At 39.8% G+C, this 16357-nt stretch overlaps 1 long non-coding RNA gene across 1 annotated transcript in view; it reads left to right on the top strand.

Moving 5' to 3' along the window:
• LOC116977326 overlaps positions 1-15779 on the top strand; it is a 30073-nt gene extending 14294 nt beyond the window's left edge. Inside the window, exon 2 of the long non-coding RNA XR_004413181.1 lies at positions 15566-15779. This is a non-coding gene — a long non-coding RNA (uncharacterized LOC116977326). The remainder of the gene's footprint in view (positions 1-15565) is intronic.
• Positions 15780-16357: the final 578 nt, after the last annotated feature.

Genomic DNA, 16357 nt, shown 5'->3' with positions numbered 1-16357 from the left:
CAGGCTTGGCAATGCACCTGGTTATGTGATGATGTCAATATTTCCTACACTAATGCAAATACTTTCCCCAAATTTAAAGAGTTGATTAACATATGAAGATTAGATCGCATGCAATCCAGGAGGATACAAAATTAGCTTCATGATAGGAAGTAGAGGGTGGTGGTGGAAGGTTACTATTTGTACTGGAGGTCTGTGACTAATGGTATGCCTCAGAGATCAGTCCAGCTTCCTTTGCTATTTGTCCTCTATATCAACGATTTGGATGAGAATGTGCAAGGCATGTTTAGTATGTTTGAAGATGAAACTAAAATAGGTGGTATCTTTGACATTGAAAATGGTTGTCGAGAATTACATTGGGATTTTAATCAGTTGGGTAAGTGGGCTAAGGAATGGCAAATGAAGTTTAAGTATGATAAGATAAGTATGATTTTTGGGAAGTTAAATCAGGGCAGGACTACACAGTGAATGGTAGGGACCTGGAGAGTGTTGAAGAGCAAAGGGATCCAGGGGTACAAGTACATAGTTCCCTGAAAGTGGCATCACTGGTAGATAGGGTGGTGAAAACGGTTTTTAGTAGGCTTGCCTTCCATAGTCAAGGAATTGAATAAAGAGGTTGGGACATTATGTTACAGTTATTCAAGATGTTGGTGAGTCTGTATTTGGGGTATTGTGTTCATTTCTGATCCTCCCCCGCTATAGGAAATTTACCATTAAACTGGAAAGAGTGCAGAGAAGATTTATAAGGATGTTGCAGACTCAAGGACCAGAGCTATAGGGAGAGGTTGGGCAGACTAGGTACTTGTTCCTTGGAGCACAGGAGACTGAGAGGTAATAATATAGCGGTGAGGGAAGTGAGTGATATTTCACTATGGGATGTCCATTGTAAGGGAAGCGTATACAGTTAATGGCAAGACTCTTAACAGCATTGATCAACAGGGGAATCTTGGAGTCCAAATTCATAGCTCCCTGAAAGTCGCATCACAAGTAGATAGCATTGTAAGAAGATAGACGGTATGCTCGCCTTCATCGATCAGAACATTGAGTATAAGAGTTAGTCAGTCATGTTGCAGGTTTATAAAACTTTGGTTAGGCAACATTTATTGTATTGTAGGTACACGAAATTGCTGGGGAAACTCAGCGGGTGCAGCAGCATCTATGGAGTGAAGGAAATAGGCGACGTTTCGGGCCGAAACCCTTCTTCAGACCGATGGGGGGTGGGTGGGGGGGAGAAGGAAGGAAAAGGGGAGGAGGTTTCTGGGTTAGTGAGGCCTGAAGTGCAGGGAGTGTCGATGTGAGGTCCTGTTGATGCCGGCGCATCGCGACCAGGGTGGATCTCAGTGCCCGGTTGGAGAATTGCTGGGTATGCCGGTGGATAGCCAGTCGGTACCGATGGTCCGGTTGGGGTCCGAACTGGGAGGTAGGGAACTGGAGCTGGAAGCCATGGGGTATGAGATGGAGGCGCAGGCAGGCCCCGAGGAAGCAAATGTGGCTGTGGTATCGAGTCTGGGTAAGGGTATGGTCGTACAGTTGGAGGGCAGGGGGGGATCACAGAGGGTGTGCAGTTAGAGAGGAGGTTGTGAAACTGTCTCCGGAGAGAGGAGGAGAACTTCTTCAAAGTAGGCATACCTTGAGGAGATATCGCAGTGGAGTAGACAAAGTGTTCAAAAAGGAACTGCAGATGCTGGAATATCGAAGGTACACAAAATTGCTGGGGAAACTCAGCGGGTGTAGCAGCATCTATGGAGCGAAGGAAATAGGCGACGTTTCGGGCCGAAACCCTTCTTCAGACTGATGGGGGGTGGGTGGGGGGGAGAAGGAAGGAAAAGGGGAGGAGCCTCTTTATTTATTGTATTGTGTTCAGTTCTGGTCACTCCATTCCAGGAAAGATGTGGAGGCTTTGGAGAGGTTGCAGAAGAGGTTTACCAGAATGGTATTTGATGGTATAAATACGACCATTTATTAGATGGTATCGGCTATGAGGAGAAGTTGGAAAAACATGGATAATTTTCTTTGGAATGTTGGAGGCTGAGAGGAAACCTGATAGAAGTGCAGAAAATGATGAGAAGCATAGATGGACGTGAACATTTCCCCAGGAAAGATCGGACGGTATAGCTTTAAGGTGAGAAGGGCAAAGTTTTAAGGAGATGTGCAGGGTAATTTTTTTTTACACAGAAGGTAGAAAATGCCTGAACGTGCTATCAGGGATGATGGTGGAAGCCAACACAATAGTGGCATTTAAATATCTTTTAGATAACCACAGGGCCAAGGAAAGGACCATATGCAGGCGGAAGGGACTAGTTTAATTTGGTACCTGTGGGCCAAAGGGCCAGTCACTGAACTATACTAAGACTTTGATTACCCGGTATTAAATCATTTATTAACCTCTTGTTCCAAGGAGGGAGAATAGCTATAGCTTATCAATGGCACAGCAATTAGTTCTACTGCTTTGAACTCTGACAATTCAGGATTGGTGTCCAGTGCTGCCTATGAAGAGTTTTTATGTTCTCCCCATAGCTGTATCAATCTGATCTGGACTCTTTTCCATGGTGTAAGACTAAATAAAAAGCATTTGGTGTATGCGCAGAGTTTACACTGTTGAAGCCTTTTAATTAGATTTAGTGACCAGCATACCAGAAGCTGTTGAACAATTAAGTAATTGCATGTACCACTTGTCATTGAGAATGATGAAATTAAATTGTTTGCTTATAGAAATCTGCAACTGCGGCTTCAAATGAAATTCAGGCTGTGATTGTTGGCAATGCTTCCACAAGATATTGGAAACTAAAATCAATGCCTCTGATTTATAAGTACAAATTAAATCAATTAAAATGAATGAGTGGTCACAAGTAATGAGTTGGGTTAGTACCACAGTGAGTTAAGGTATTATTGGCAAACATAAATTTGAGATGTTGTGGTTTCAGGTCTGGATCAATTGAGGTTAAAATCAACAGACTAGAAATTGAATCCATTTATGCCCAATGTTCATGAGCAAATCGCACATTAAACAATTTAATCTTGGATAGATCTCATTAGCAATAATTTCTTGGTGAAATCGTGCCATCAGAAACTAGGTCTGGACTTGTATATAACAGGAATACGGGTGCAATTCACCTTAGAATGTTCTGGCATTTTGCCAATGTCAATCACATAGCAAATAACATCAAGTCATTTCCTCATGTACTGCCATGGAATTGTCTCTCTTGAGAGCAATCTATGACCTTTGAACAATCACACAAAAAAATCTAGGAGTACATCGGGTTGAGACCACCAATCAGGTGTCAACAAGAGGATATCCTTTTTATGTCATTAATGTTATGCGTGAAGCATCTGCCATCCCTAGATTTCAATAGTCTGGGCATTTGAAGTCTCATCACTGAATACTTGCTTTTTATACTATGCACTCCGAGCTACATACAATGATGTCTGCCTCACTTATCATCCCACATCTCATGTGGGATAAATCCCAAAATTTAGACTAGATCCTGGAGATATAAAGCGGAAACAGGCCCTTCGGCCCTCCGAGTCCGCGCCGACCAGCGATCGCCCCAAACACTAGCACTATCCTGCACACTAGGGACAATTTACAATTTTACTGAAGTCAATCAACCTACAAACCTGCACGTCTTTGTGATGTGCGAGGAAACTGGAGCACCCAGAGAAAACCCACGTGGTCACAGACAGAATGTACAAACTCCATACAGACAGCATCCATAGTCAGGATTGAACCCGGGTCAGTGGGGCTGCAAGGCAACAACTCCACCTCCACTGTGTCGTCACATAGTGGAACATAGTTAGGCCTGATGGTCATGTGAGGGCTGCTTACATGCACGGCAGGTCTATGTTTCTTTCCTCCCCACATTTGCTCTCCCTTCCTGGCAGCTTTTCACGCGGCTCTTTCTGTGGCTGGTACAGGGAGAGTTTATTCAATATCTGATGCCCTTCCTGGTGAACAGCAATGCAAGGATGTGGATAGTGGGAGTTTGTCATACTGGGAACCACACATCCTGCGCAGAAGTTGTGAGGCAGGTTTGAAGAGTTATGGATTATGAAGCCAGAGGGAGGAAGGTAATAGGAAGTGGGGGATGCGGGAGGGGGGGAAGGAGGTGGAGGGGAGATATAGGTGGGAGTCCAGGTGAGCATAAGATATGGAGTCTTTCACCCAAGGTAAACGCACCGAGTGTTTAACCCAGGGTGGTGGAATCAAGAACCAGAGGGCAGGTGTTGAGAGGGAAAAGATTTAATGGGAACCCGAGGCTCAACTTTTTTCACTCATTGGGTGGTGGGTGTATGAAATGAGCTGCCCAAGGAAGTAGTTTAGGCAGGTACTATAATGGCATTTAAAAGACAATCTGACAGAAACATGGATAGGAAATGTGTAGAGGAATATTAGCCAAAAATGGGCAGATGGGACTAGTGTAATTGCAGCATCCTGGTGAACATTCCCGAGTTGAGCCGAAGGGCCTATTTTCATGCACTCTAATACATGATGTTGGGCATAAACCACATTAAGGTGCTTTCAATGTATTTATTTGGCAATTTTGCAATTTATTTGCAGGGGATCAGATTGTGTGTTAGTGCTGCACATGTTTTGCAAATAAAAAAAGCTGGTCCAATTTCTGGACAAACAAAAACAATAAAATGTATCCAGATGTGTCAAAAGAATTTCAAATATATGATAGAAATCATTACTTTAATTAAATAGACATCAACTATTGCCAAGTAAAACTGTATTATATGAAAGATAAAGAAACTCAAATATTGTGAAATAATTCCAAAGTTCTGAATCATTTATCATGTGACTAGATGGAACAGTGCTTGCTGTTGTTAATATTTTCCAAGTTTCTTAGCACTCATCAAGTTGAAGGATATTAGTGCTGGGGAATTGATGCTTGGATTACATTCTCCTTCTTGAGTATTCATTTTCAGTTTTTTTGTTGTTGTTCCAATTGAATTGGGAATTGATTTTTAAAACATTCTGCTGTATGATCTGTCATTCATCAGGCCTTAAGAAATCTATTTCATAAGTTTGAACCTTTCAATTCCAAAGGGCCAATTTCTTGACTGGGCATTTCCAGCCTGACATGATCCCAATGGGCAATGTAATTAAACAAGCATAGTCCCGTCATACCTGATAATAGAATGAGTCCTAATAAACACTTTGGCCTAAAAATGTGATCCATTTGCATCCATTTTCCATGTGCCAATCGCATATTAAAGGGAGTAAATTGTACTCATGATCCATTGGGAAATTTGTGTGGATGCCTCCATGTTTATCCACCCAAATCCTTTTGACATTTTTCTGGCTTCAGTCATGCACCCAATGACATCAGAAGTTGTGCAACCCCTGTTTTGCCCCTTACTGAGGTAAAAATAAGCTTTTAGATGCAACCTTTAACCTTTACTGCCTAGAATACATCGTATGATTTTATTCCATTTATTCCCAATTAAAGGAGAGCTGCAGATGTCAGGATAACTGACTAGGGAGCTTCAAACAAACTTAAGAGTTTCACCTTCAAAACTCTTTATTCATTAGGCTCAACATTGTAATATGTTGAACATCCTTGTAGATACTTTGACTTTGTGTCTTTGGAGCATGCAGTGATACAACCTACTCAGAGTGTCAAGGCCCATATAGGTGAGCTGTATATTGTAGGGTTTGCCTTGAAAAGGTGCCCCCTCATGACGTTCTATGTTTCCATGGTCATTGTTAGACTGAGAAAGACTGAAAATGATGTAGAAGATGCAACATTTTCAACTTCTGTTGCAGTTTGTTATTTTTTGCTAAACACTTCTGCACTCATTCATCACTCAAATGAGCTTCTTGATGGTGGTATCCCTGATACTGGGGCAAATTTGCTTGTATTGAAATGACACCAGAAGATATTGATGAATTACAATATAGCATTTTGTGCATTGCAGCATATCTTTAAATTAGGATAGTTATACATATATTAAGATTGCTTTCTGTCAGAATGAAGAGAACTTCAAAGGAAAAGTTATTGTTAAGCACTATTGCATATTTCTAAGCTGCTGCTTAGAAGGGCAGCTTCATTGAAAGCTGAGCACATGGTTCTCAATGAATAAAGTATGGAGTTTGGCATGGGAATATAACAAAAATGGAACCGACATTTTCTATTAAGCTGCTTCTAGTATGCAAGGTCCAGTACACTATTTCTTTAAAATAATTTCTGTTTTATTAAAAGAGGCAATTCAATCATTATTCCCAGAATGACATTAACTGCCATATTATCGAATCTGTGCTCTAATTTATAATGTATTATTTAAGCAATTAGCAGTCAACCAGTTAAGAAGAAACTATATAGCCATTAATTTGTGCAGCACAAACAATTTCTCTCATGTTTACCTGCCCTATGTTTAGTTGTACAAATATAGGTTCCCTGCTTGTGTGAACTAAATATTAATGCAATTACATTAAAAAATTCCAATGCTCGAAAGAAATTCCGTTAATTGAGCATCAGAAATTGCATTTGAATCGTTGAAATGGATTGCATTTCAAATTGCCCATGGTGGCTGGGATTTATTTTGCCAAATAGCTACAATAGAAAGAACGCTGAAGCAGCAGGACCTTTCATGATAATGACAAAAGGTTAGCTGAAGCTGAGGGCTGTTTGTATTTCATGATTGCCTGTCTTTCTGCATTTTGGATCCATTGATGCAGGAAGCTTTCAGAAGGCGTTGATGTTAGCTGATTTGCATAATTGCTGTATTTAAAATGAGCATCACAAATTCTGACTTTATAATTTATTTCTCAAATAAATATACTTCGTAAAAATGGGGGAAATTAATCTTTTGACGAACTTTTCCATTTAATATCGACAACCATAACTGTCTCCCTCCCTCTCTCATTCTCTTACACACTCAGACAGACACACACACGTACATACAAAACACACAAGCATATCATTGCAAGGTTGATCATGAGTAATATAGGTGTATGTATGATCTATAACTTTAAAGTTATGAGCAAAATCTATTTTCTTCATTCAATGGACATTGCTTGTTTTTGATTAAAAACAGTTTAGGAATGTTTTATGTTATAAAAGCTATTAACCCTTTTACCATTCAATTCAAATTATCAAGGTTCTTGTGGTTTAAATCTGTATTTGTTTTGATTGTTTTTAATCTATATTTGAAATTGCATTTTGCTAATTAAGTGATACAAGTTGGAGCTGTTGAATTTACCAAGCAATAAAAGCTCCCTTGGCTTGGTAAATAATTGCTTGCTTAAAGTTAACAATTCACACAATTTGATTATTGGTAGTTTTGATAAAATACTTCTTAAATTGTCATGAATAGTAGTATTTAATTTATAACTGCATCTTCGTGGAAGTGAAGTTTGTTGCTTGAACAAGATGAAATTAAAATGTGTGCAATGAAATGTGATTTTATGAATTTATTTGCATCAATATTGTAAATCTATTTGTATCATATTAACTTTTCTTTTGAAGATCTCATGGAAGCATAAATATGCGTCTAAAACAGTTAATGTAAGTTTGTTAAGGTTGAGCTGAAAAACAATTCATATTTTTTATTTAGTGTTACCAAACTATAAAATAAAGGCAAGGGTCACCAGATATATATAGGTATGACATTGCATTGACTTTCTATTAATTTCTCCACTGTAAATTTATTGATCCACATTTATGATGAAGCAAGACAATGTAAACATTCTCCCTCCACTGGAGACGTCTCAGTCATGCATCTCACTGCTCTCTGTGTCTTTTCCTTATCCACCCAATCCTAATACATGTTATGTAGACTGTCCTCCTTTGAATCTTAAGATGCAACCTACTCTCCCCTTTGTCTGTTGCTCTTTATTTATAAGACTGGTATGTGAAGCTTATTTCATTATAGACTCATGACAGGTGTATGCATTTATTTACAACTTGATCAATTGTAGTTCTTGTAATATCATTATTTCTCAAATCCAATTTTATTTTCACATCAAATTGTGAAATGCTTATTTAATTGTGTACAGGATGGGGCACCCAAATCCTGCTTCAAATGATATTTGAACAGAAAGCCAATACCTCTCAATATAATTATATTCAGTCATCAACATGCTTTAGAACTGGTTTGCCCAAGACCTGGTTTACACCAGTTTGTCAGTGCAGGATGGGCAAGTGGAAAAGGGATATCAGCAAAAAAAAACATTATCTATTGGCACATGCAAATGGCTGTTTTGAGCAGTTTGGAATTAATTGTTCAAAGATAAGATGCATGGTGCTCTGAATCACATGTTGCCAGAATCCTGAATACAAAAATAAGCATCTTGAAAGACTGGAAAGATTAATGATCCCATGTTTCTATTCCCTATCAGAGTACTCCTTTGTAAGATGCCCAAAGTTGTTGAAGCTGTGAAATGCATATTACAGTTCACATTACCTAATCATTGATTTAGTTGTCTCCTGACTGGAAAATCCAGATTTGATCACTTTGCTTGAAATTGTATTGAGCGGTTGCAGTTAGACTGGTTCACACAAGAAACAATGTTTGCGTCAAATTGTTATTTAAAAAAAATTACAATGATTATCTATGCTTCTTCGAGTAGTCAATGGCTTGTATTTCCCAGAGATATTATAATCCCTCAGTCAACATTATGAGCGATACCATTCACCAGAGGATTAACTGGAGCAGCCACGTAACTACAAAGGCAGGTTAATGTCTTGTAAACTGCAGCAAGACATTTACCTCCTAACTTCTCAAAGCATATCCATCACCTGAAAAGCACAAGTCAGGGGTGTGATCGAATCTTCTCCACCAGTCTGGGTGGGAGCTGTTGTGTTTCTCAAGAAGCTGAAGCCCATCCAGGACAAAGCAGCCCTCATGATTGACACCCAATAAACATTCACTCCATCCACCACCAGTGCATAGTGAGCCGTGTGTAACATCTACATGGTACAGTGAATAGGACAGATACTTGGAAATAAACGCAGCCCTCAATTTATATATAATAACTGGATATTATATTGTTATTTTAAGGTAATACAAAAACGTAAGCGAGAAAAATAAGTAGAATTGCTCGTTATTTAGTTACAATTGTTACAATTATAGTGTAATAAATTTAAAGCATATATCCATTATTTGTATTGACTAAGTGATTTAATATGGAAATACTGAAAGAATGCATGTACATGCAGGATCCTTAATAGAATTAAGTCTGAAGAAAGGTCTCGACCCGAAACTTCGCCTATTTCCTTCGCTCCATAGATGTTGCCGCTCCCGCTGAGTTTCTCCAGCATTTTTGTCTACCTGCAGGATCCTTAATATATGTTAAGATACTCCACCAACAGCGTTCCGTTTTATTCGTCTCACACAAAGAACATTGGAAGTTTTGTTCTTGAAATATGTTTAAAATAATGGGAGTGTGGTCAACTGTTTAAAGCAGCACGTTTCAAGAATTTAGGATGAAAAGTGAGTGTATAGTGTATTACAGTTGAATTTTTTCATTGGTTACTAAATTACTTTGAAGAATGGGAAACATAACAGAAAAGCAAGATTGTTAACTATATTTTTATAGCTGAAAGAATATTAACATTGCAAAACTTTAAATATGTGGATTTTTTTAGGGGTGACGAGGATTATGGCGGGGTGCTGCTGCAGTATGTGGAATTCATTAAAAATGGTGGAACTGCAACATTCACACCTGCAGAAAATGTTGACATTTTGAGGAACTACGCTTAGAATTGCTAAACTGGTCTGAGCTATAAATACTGTAATTCATGATAACAATAGTACCAGGACATTTTAAATTATTGTGACTATCTCCATCATGAAAAGTGATTCAAATTTAGATAGTGATCAGGCATGAGAGGTGTGCCAATGAATCTGATGGGTATGGGCACCCAGGATGTCGTGATGGTTTAATCTCCAGTCTTGCACATGTCCAATAGCTTTGAGGCAAGATGTGTAAATTGACCTCGTCACAGTGGTAGAGACAGCCATTCAAGAGGGAGAAGGAAAAAAGAAAATGACAGTGATAGGAGACAATAATACCAAGGGGATAAATACTGTTTTCTGCAGTCGCAAATCTGAGTCTCAAAATCTTATAATGTGTTGATTGTCCATTATGTTCTTAGTGGTGATGACAAAGAGAATGCAACAGTAATAGATCACATAGGGTGAAAGAATGGAAAATGGTAAGAAGTCAAAGATAAAATCTCTAAACTGAATGAGTAAAATGTGTGTAACAAAATAGGTAAACACACATGGCACAAATTACGATGAATGGATCTGACTGAACAGCCATTATTGAGATCTTTTTCAAGGTGACCAAGATTGAGGACTAAATATTCCAGAACATTAATACTTAAAGATTTTTCACAGTGGAAATAAGGTGTGGGGAAACTGTGATAACAGAAGATACTGTTATATCTGTATTGATTAACTAAAAAGCAAAGTACTTCAGGTCCTGAAAATCTGAAATAAAAACCGAAAATGCTGGAAATAACCATCAGGCCAGGTATATATAAATTGAGAGGAAAACAGCCAAGGTTTCAGCTCAATGACTATTCAGAAGATCTGATAAAAAATCTATTGGATAAAGATGTTAACTGTTTCTCTATCCACAAATTAGAGATTATTGACCAGAAATAGTAACTCTGTTTTATCTCCACAGATGCTTAATGATCTAGTTGGTGTTTTCATCCATTTCTGCTCTGTTATTTGGGTGGATATAAATCCCTGTAACTGTTCTGTTTGTTGGGATGGATTATCATTCAAGAAATAATCATGGTTTGTAACAAAGATAACACAATAAAAGGGAGGGAGGGAATTTTAATGTTCACTAGACTAAGTTGGAACCGTTGGGTCCCAGTCACACGGGAGGCCTGGTCCCCCAACGCAACCCATTCCTCAACACAATATTCCACCACTCACCCATTCCCCCAAAGCAACCCGTGCCCCCTACGCAATATTCCGGTGTGTGGAGGAGGGTGGTGTGTATGTGGGCGGGAGGGGTGTGGGGGTTTAGGAGGGTTGTTGGAGGGGGGAGGGGGCTATATGGGGGAGGGTGTGTGTGTGTGGGTGGCGGGTGTGCATGTGGGTGTGTGTGTGTGTGGGGTGGGGGGTGTGTGTGGGCAGGGGGGGTGTGTGTGGGCGAGGGGTTGTGGGGGGAGGGGTGTGCGGGCGGGAGGATTGTGGTGGGGAGGGGGGATTGTGGGGGCGTGTAGTTGTGGGGGTTGGTGGGGGGGTTGTGGGGGTTTGTTGTGGTGGCTGGGGAGTTGTGGGGGCAGGGGTTTGTGAAGGCGGAGGGTTGTGGGACGGGGGGTTGTGGGGGAGGGGGGGTTGTGGGGGCGGTAGGGGGGGGTTGTGGAGGCAGGCGTTTTTAAAACTTTTTAAACCTTGCTGACTTTTACGATATTCAACCGATTGGATCGAAACGGTGCACCCGCAGTACAGGAGAACTGTGAGTGAACTGGCGAAAAATCATTACGCTATCGTGAACCGTTTTTGTGCAAATAGAAAGACCGCGCAAACCGGAAGATCACAAGAGCTTTAGAGATAGATAGACAGACAGCCAGATAGATAGATAGATAGATAGATAGATAGATAGATAGATAGATAGATAGATAGATAGATAGATAGATAGATAGATAGATAGATAGATAGATAGATAGATAGATAGATAGATAGATAGATAGATAGATACCAGGAAAATCAAATTGCTAAATGTAGTTTGTAGATCAATTCATGGAATGTATTTCAGATGATTTTCTTGGTGAATGCATCATGGTTCCAATCAGAGAACAAATCATTTTTGATCTAGCCATGTGTAATGAGAAAAAGTTAATTAGTAATGCCAAACTAAAAGCTTCCCTGGAGAAGAGATATCCTATTAAAATAGAATTTCATATCTAAGCAACAAAAATGTCCAAACCTAGAATCTTGAACTTAAATAAACTACCTACGTATGAGGGAAGAGTTGGCAAATTAAATAGGAAATTAGATTTAAAAGTATGGCGGTAGTTATGTTCAAATAAGTATTTCAATATATATTCATTCCACTGGGAAAAAAAAGATTTCTCAGGAAAACAAGGTACTGCAGGTCAGTTTAGCTAATATTCATTTGTAGGAAAATGTTGGCATTCATTATTAAGGAAGTGATAACTGAGCACTTAGAAAAATGTAACATGATTACACCTTATTAGTGTGTTTTGTGCAAGGGAAATCCTGTTTACCAAATGTATTATTTTTTTTGACTATGTAAGGTAAATAGAAATAAGCTGCTGAATATAGTTACTTAGATTTCCAACTGGCATTGAATAAAGTGTCACCGTATGAAGTGATAAAGTTGTAAGTGATAAAGTTGTAAGTTTAAGGGTAATATAAATAGAGGAATGATTAACAAACAGAAAATGGAATGAAATAGAGTTCAATTGGTCATATTTGTGTCGATAAGTAGTAACCAGTGAGGCACCTCAAAGATTAGTGCTGGGCCAGCTATTTCCAATTTGTATAAACGACTGAGATGAAGGACAAGTTTGCTAAGGTGCAAAGATCAGCAGGGAATTAAGAATAGGATCAAAAAACTGTCAACAAAGGGAAATTGACAGGTTAACTAGATGGGCAAAAGATGGCAGATTGATATAAAGTGAGGAAATGTGATGTTTTCCAATTTGGCAAGAAGAATTTGTGTAAATGGTATGAGTATTAATTTTTTTTAGAGATATTGTACAAGATAAACATAAAACTAATATGCAAATGTAACAAGAGGGAGCAAGAGTATAAGCATGAGGAGCAATTGAACAAAGCTTTGGTGAAATCACATCTGGAGTATTATATCCAGTTAAGTTACATATTAAAGGAAAGATTTTCTTGCCCTGGAGGTGCAGGAAAAGTTCACCAGATTGATTCATTGAAATAGGCGGTTGTCCTATGAGAAAAGATTGAGCAGAATGGGCTTTATATTCTCTTGAATATGAGATATATAAGATGCCAAGGAGGCTTGACAGGATAGATGATGAGAGGATTTTTCTTCCTGTGGGAAAGCCTAGAATGTGGGGGCAATGTCTCCTGATAAAAAGTTAGCCTCATAAGACTGAGAAAAGAAGGAACAGAATATTTTGGTATTATTTTTGCTTGTGGAGTCATGAAATGTATTCAATACTATAAATAATGTGTGGACCTAAGGGACATATAATTTAATGGCAATAAGCAAGGACATGTTGAGGCCAAAACCATATCAGCCATCATCTCAATGAGTGGTGGAGCAACCTGGTGCTTCTCTGCTCCTATTCCCTACATTCTTACAGGCAACTGAAATTCCAGGAAATAGTTAAGTGCAGGCTTTCAATAATTCTATGTCATAGTGCTTCTGCAGATTTTTGGCACTAACAAAGGATGTAAATGAGTTTAATCTTGGCTCGTTAATTTTGTCTGCTCCACGGCGAAATCTCCTCAAGGTATGTCTATTTTGAAGAAGTTCTCCTCCTCTCTCCTCCTCTCTCTGACGAATTTGACTCTATCTATGCAATGGCAAAGATGTAAAGATCGCATGGATGAATTACAACAATTGTTCATCACTGTCAGGCGTGAGAATAAAACAGGGAAGGCGGCTCAACCTTGGCTAACGAGGGAAATTAGGGATAGGGTTAAATCCAAGGAAAAGGCATATAAATTGGCCAGAGGAAGTAGCAAACTGGAGGACTGAGGACAATTAAACTGAGAAGAATGATCTGACAGACAATCTGGCATGTACCGTACTTTACTGTTACTTTTCTTAGGAATGATGGAAGTGCCATGGGAAAAAAAGCTTTGGTAAAGCTTGGCATTGCAATGTTTACAGGATTATTTTTAAGTGCAGCTTTTTATGAGGGAGTTGGTTCATATTTTAATAATTTTTCAGAAATGTAGCTGGGCCGTAATTTGTTAATTTTCTGGATCAGTTGCTTTTAATCAACATTGGTTGGGGACATTGGCCCTATCCCTAAACTCTATCTCCATTATATGGATGACTGCATTGATGCTATCTTCTGTACACATGTAGATGGACTTCATTAACTTCACTACCAATTTACATCCTGCATTCAACTTCACTTGGACCATTTCCGATACCTCCCTCCCCTTTCTTGATCTCACAGTCTCCATCACAGGAGATAGACTATCAACTGACATCTATTATAAACCTACTGACTCCCACAACTGTCTAGATTACACCTCTTCCAACCCTGCTTACTGCAAAAATTCCTCCAACTACGCCGCAACTGCGCACAAGATGAGGTTTTCCATACCAGGACATCCGAGATGTCCTAATTTTTTAGGGAATGGGCGGTTCACCTCTTCCATCATAGATGAGGCCCTCACACATGTCTCCTCAGTACCCCACAGCGCCGCTCTTGCACCCCCTCCCCCTAACCGCAATAGGGACAGAGTCCCCCTAGTCCTTACCTTTCACCCCATCTACCATCCAATACAACATATAATCCTCCGACATTTTCGCCACCTTTAACGGGATCCAACCACTAGTCACATCATCCCATCTCCACCCTTTTCCGCCTTCCACAGAGACCATTCTCTCCTCAACTCCTTGGTTATCTCATCCTTTCCCACCCAAACCACCCCCTCCCCAGGTACCTTCTCCAGCAACCGCAGGAGATTCAACACCTGTCCCTATACTTCCTCCCTGAACTCTGTCCAGGGACCCTGACAGTGCTTTCAGGTTAGGCAGAGGTTCACTTGCACCTCCTTCACCCTCATCTACTGTGTCCGTTGCTCAAGGTGTGGACTCTTATACATCGGCGAGATCAAACGTAGACTGGGCAGTCGTTTCGTTGAACACCTTCACTCAGTCCGCCTGGACCTACCTGATTTCCAAACACTTTAATTCCCCTACCCTGTCCCATACTGATGATTTTGGCCTAGGCCTCCTCCATTGTCAGAATGAGGACAAATGCAAATTGGAGAAAGTATATCATATTTCGATTGGACAGCTTACACAACCCAGTGCTATGAATATTATTCTCTAACTCCAAGTAACCCTTGCATCCCCCCTCTCTCCATCCATCCCCCCACCCAAGTCGTATCAGCTTCAAAGTAATCTTGTTGAGTCATTGTCTGTACTCGTTTTCACCTAGGTCACAGCTAACAATGACCTGTTTCCTTTATCATCATTACTTTCATTCATTTGTTCTATATATCTCTGTACATCACCGTCTATATCTCTCGTTTCCCTTTCCCTTAACTCTCAGTCTGAAGATGGGTCTCGACCTGAAACGTCACCTATTCCTCTTTTCCAGAGATGCTGGCTGACCTGCTGTTACTCCAGCTTTTTGTCTATCTTTGGTTAAATCTATTCTCTTTGGTTCGACGAGGAGTTCCATTGCTGTGTGGTGTCTAATTACATAAACCTCAAACCAAATTCCTGAAATGTACTTGTAATAGGAATATAAAGACAATTAAGATGAGAAGAATGACCTGGCAATCGGCCCCAAAAATCACAGAACAATGAGTTCACAAATCTTTTCCTCTCCCCAGCACTGGTAGAAATGTGCATTTCAATTGTCCATGCTCAGAAATAACTTCCAAATCTTATTGTTTACTTCAGCAGGAAATCACTTGCAGAGATTTGCCATGTGAAGGAAGGACATCTGCAACCAATTTCCTGCATCAGTGCATGACTGCTAGGGATCAACAAGATGCTTTGATTGACATGTCTGGGGATTACTCCTGGTCGGTAGTGCAATATCAGTTCATGTAGTTACACATGTAAACGTGGTTATGGAAGGAAGTGGATCAAAGTAAAATGTTTATTTCTCGTAGTCGCTGCCTCTTTTTTTATGAATTAAATGTTCGTCTGCATGATCACTACTTACACCTTCATCACTGGATAGTATTTGTTATTCTTCCAATGCTCCTACAGGGTTACAAAAGATACCTGACCCTGATATCCATCTCAGCAACCAATCTAACTGTTCCAGTGTTACTTTGGTCTGATGGATGATGCTGTCTGATAAGAAGAATCTGAATACGTTTTAATGGTGAATTTTAGGTTTGTATTCTGCTGTTCCATCAGTATAATAAATAATAATAATGAATGGGATTAATATAGCGCCTTTCTAGAATACTCAAGGCGCTTTACATCGCATTATTCATACATTCCTCAGTCACATTCGGTGGTGGTGAGCTACTTCTGTAGCCACAGCTGCCCTGGGGCAGACTGACGGAAGCGTGGCTGCTAATCTGCGCCTACGGCCCCTCCGACCACCACCAATCACTCACACACATTCACACACAGGCAAAGGTGGGTGAAGTGTCTTGCCCAAGGACACAACGACAGTATGCACTCCAAGTGGGATTCGAATAAGCATGAGGAGATGTAACTTTAGTACTTTTTGTC

Source organism: Amblyraja radiata, chromosome 9 (assembly GCF_010909765.2).
Source record: "Amblyraja radiata isolate CabotCenter1 chromosome 9, sAmbRad1.1.pri, whole genome shotgun sequence".
In the NCBI taxonomy this organism is placed as follows: domain Eukaryota; kingdom Metazoa; phylum Chordata; class Chondrichthyes; order Rajiformes; family Rajidae; genus Amblyraja; species Amblyraja radiata.
Note: the sequence above shows the minus strand (reverse complement) of the source record. Positions and strands in the feature narration are given on the sequence as shown.